This window comes from Diospyros lotus, chromosome 2 (genome assembly GCF_014633365.1).
Source record: "Diospyros lotus cultivar Yz01 chromosome 2, ASM1463336v1, whole genome shotgun sequence".
Taxonomy (NCBI): Eukaryota; Viridiplantae; Streptophyta; class Magnoliopsida; order Ericales; family Ebenaceae; genus Diospyros; species Diospyros lotus.
In genome coordinates, this window is record NC_068339.1 from 5,409,814 (window position 1) to 5,414,156 (window position 4,343).

Below are 4,343 nucleotides of genomic sequence, written 5' to 3' on the forward strand. Positions count from 1 at the left end.
GTGTATCAACTTTGCATTTACATTTACAAATTACAAAACCCTGATCTGTGTTTAATCATGAGTACTAACCAACTGTAACCACGTCTTTTACCAAACCAATCAAATGACCATATATAATTGACCCAACGGTGCACAAGTTTTTCACGATTCATGGCTACCTACGCCAAGTGTTCTCTAACTAAATGAAAGCCAAAAGCGCTAAAGCCTATAGAGTAATTATTAATTAATATAATCTTGAGCCTAACCTTCCATTCCATTCCATCACACATGCATATATAGCTTTTGACTGCCAAATCTCAGTCTCAACTTTCAAGGCTTCATGATATCTTCTGACAACTCCATCCCCACACTCACATATATATTATATATATATATATATACCAGAAAAAATGAATTACTACGGCTTCATGGCTTGCCACGAGTCGTCGTTAGAAGATAAAGATGGTTATATATGGTGTAATACTAGGCGGAGAGACAAGATCATAAATTTAATAAAGAGATAATGTTTCGCTGCTGATTGCATATCTTATGATTATATATAATACTTCAAGATTAGCTCAGAGCATATCTTCTCCCATTTCTGAGTAACTTTCGGAGGGTAAAAACTTTGTGATAATCCTTATTAGGAAGCTTTTTCGTAATCTTAGTACCAACACTTGCTTTGTGACGCATAAGAATTGCCCTTGGCCCAAGATCGATATATGACGCAGTACCCAAATCCAAGAGGAAAAAGGAAGGGGAGGAATCTTCATTAACTTAATGCGATTGGATAGGTTTGATCAGTATGATGAACAGTGTTTGGGACATTAATTAAAGAAGAAATAAAGGCCAGCATTACCTTGATATGACTTAGTTTTTTTTTTTTTTTTTTATCCTTGTCTACACCTTTAGCTATTGGTATTACATCATCATTCATCCGCCCACCTTTCCAATTCTTGTTCTCTTCCCCCAAAAGACAGGCTTTATTTCTTTCCCTTTTAACGCTTAATTCAAATTTAATCATCACTTTATAATTAAAGTACCCCAGATATTCATTGTGAAGTGCCCTAATGCAAATCTCGATCTACCATTCCAAATAATACCTATTTTATTAGATCATAAATAAAAATAAAATTTGTTTTAATTAATAGCGGCAAGCAACCAACATCGATCTCACATCAAATGTAAGGTAATATTTAAGAGTTTAAATCATTTTAGGCTTCTGAACTAATTAATTACCCTTTTTACAGTTCTGCTAACATATGAATGATTAAAAAATTGTGATCCGTATGCATTAATTAATCACAGAGTTTGGCATGGAAGGGAAAGTAATTAAGAAAAAAGCATACGAAAATTAAACCCATGCATATGCATATGCAGTCGAACTCGATCGAACCCAGTATTTAGCTGGAAATAAATTAAGTTATATATATGAGATTGACCTTAATGATTTGCTGGTCTTGCTATTTTTCTGGCGTTTGAATAAACCTAATTAATACATAAAGTTATCTACATATGGTACTAGGAGGGAGGGAGGGAGGGAGGGAGGGCAGTTGATTGTACGTATAGACATGTTGAAAATGACAAGATTAAAAAACATTGTTGGGCCGGTTGCTTGTTTTCATCGAACACATCCAACACCATGCAATGAATCTGCAATATTGTACGTTGTGATGAATCACGCACTTTATATCATTAATAATGGGAAGCTGTCAAATATAGTCACATGATTGATAATCATCTTTAGTCGAACCAGACCAGCCATTGGTTCCATGGTGTAGTGGTTAGCACTCTGGACTTTGAATCCAGCGACCTGGGTTCGACTCCCGGTGGGACCTTCCGACCCCCGATTATTGTCAATTGTCTCTTTCTTTTTCACTAATTAAATTAGTGAATTAATTTTGTGGTTGATATATATATATATATATATATATTGTGGACGTCGTCATTATTTGGCACACCGCAACTGTAACAGCACAGTGTACGTCCACACAGTTAAAGCGCTCCCAAAAAGCCGGCTGAGATTTTGTTAAAAGAAAAGAGGGAGGGAGGAACTCATTGATTGACGTTTTCTCTTTTCATTGAGATGCGCATTTAATTCACACACACAAACACATAGCAGGCAGCGGCATTGACATTGACATTATTGACTTCTTTATGGGGGCTCCACTTGACATTATCGATCGTTCCCCACCAATCTTGCATGGCGATATAAAGAATCCCTTAGTGCGATTCAATTAAAGCTCCGTCTTCAACTAAAGCTCCTTCATCTCCATCTCCATCTCCATCTCCATCTTCCATGTTTACTACGTGACTGATCCTTCATTAACAATCAACAATGAATAATCAATCCAGTCCCCAACCTTCCTTCCTGTCCGTTCCTTTCACACGTGATCCATCAACACTACCGTACCTACCCCTCCCCCCCCCCCCCCTCCCCCCTTCATATCAATACCACCTCACTTTTCCTATCCGCGTCTAATTAATTAAGACATATATATATATATTATTTTTGTTCAAAATTAAGAACATTAATTAATTCATCATCTCTGCTAATTATAAAATATATATTGCATGATTTTTGATAAATATATGTGTGTGTGTGTATAAGGTTAGTGAAGAAAAGGAGAAGAGAAAGGTTAATTAAATTTTGGTGTACATGGAATGGAAGCTCATTTTAAAAGGGAAGAACAGTGGCTTGGGCTCATATCTTCTGCATGGAGGCCCAACGTTGCATGGCCTTAGTGGCAATGATATGCCACCTTTTGCATTAAATGCTATGTGATGTATTTATATAGCCCACCATATGTATGCAGCCGATAAGCTCAGGGGACAAATCTGGATCAGATGACGTATCCTAACCAAAAAAAAAAAGAAAAAGAAATGGATTACGTGGCTGCTGGAGGCCCTTGCGAAAGCTGGCTCCACTGAATTATTGATCTGATGTGACGGCTTTCGATTGGTGGGTGGCCATGGTTGGACCGAACGCATAGCCCACTAAAGCGATTAATCTTTTTCTCTAAGTTTGTTTTTAAAATTATTATTTTTTTAATTTGTCTTTATTATAGATGAATTTTTTTTCTTAAATTTGTCTTTAAAATTATTATTTTTGTAGTAAAATAGTGATGTGTAAACTAATAATGTAATAAGAAAAAAAAAGATAATAAATAGTATTATTTTAGGAGTATAATTTAATAAAATAAATCTTTAAACTGATTTGGGTATCAAAAAAAATAATAATAATAAATTAGTGACTTTTTAATTTGTAGAACCCAGTTGTGTATTCTCTATATTTTTTGTTTATTCAATTCTTACTTTTTCATATAGTTTTATCTTGTTTATATTGTTAATTAAAAAATATTTAATTTTTAAATTTAAATACAAAAATTTAATTAGTAAGTTTACATATCAAAAAGTAAGTAAAGTAAATTTTAAATAAATTTTAATATTTATTTAGATCATAAAGTACCACCAAAATAACTCATAAGTTATAAATATTTTTAATCCAGTCTTGCAACCAAGATTCGTTCCCCTGCTGAGTAGGAACATAAATCTTGGATGCCCCGATAAGGTGGATCTAAACCTTCTATAAAGAGGAAATTGTGAGTTGTAAACCTTCAAATTGGATTGGTGGGTGACACGTCGGAAAGGCCAGTGGTTCCCTGGTTAGGGTTTGGGCCTCTGTTCCTAAATGGGTACTGACTGAGCTGGGGAGGCCTTGTTGCTTGCCAGAAATGTCCCAATTCTGGCAAAATCTGGCAAGTGGGATAAATTTTTTTTATTATACTTGATATATATGTTACATAATTCAATATTATATATAAAAATCTTATTCATGATAATTCTGCTTGTGTTTAATTATTTATATATTATTAATTTATTATAGTAACATATTTATAATGAAAAACATTAACGTTTGATATCAATATTGTTCGGCAAAAAAATTAGTAATTTACTTTTAAGGTGGCTTGGAGTCAAATCGATCAAATATATAATAGAGTTCGTGAATTTAAGAGTCCTATCAACATAAGATGTGAGTACATATCCATTACCCATATTTAAGTAATTAAAATCTAAAAGAGAAAAAGCTGATTATATTATATATTATTTTCTCGTCAAATGTGTTATTCATAATAACTGAGACGGAATTTGTGAATAATAAGATAAGAAAGAGATTAGAGGCTTGGACAGGCTCATTCCCATCTACGTCTATTTTGACACTTGTTTAAGTCTTTATTTTGTAAAAAAAGAAAAAGAAAATGCTACTGTATTTTGTTTTTGTGGGAGCCCACTGCCAGTGTCACTCTTGCCTATATAAATGGTTCTCTCAGAGCTCTTAGGTCCATGTGCTTGTTTGAGAAGCA

General features: G+C 33.8%; 1 non-coding gene across 1 annotated transcript; it reads left to right on the plus strand.

Moving 5' to 3' along the window:
* The first annotated feature begins 1,745 nt into the window (after positions 1-1,745).
* Positions 1,746-1,817, plus strand: TRNAQ-UUG (transfer RNA glutamine (anticodon UUG)). Its single transcript has one exon. It is a non-coding gene; the product is annotated as a tRNA-Gln (tRNA).
* Positions 1,818-4,343: the final 2,526 nt, after the last annotated feature.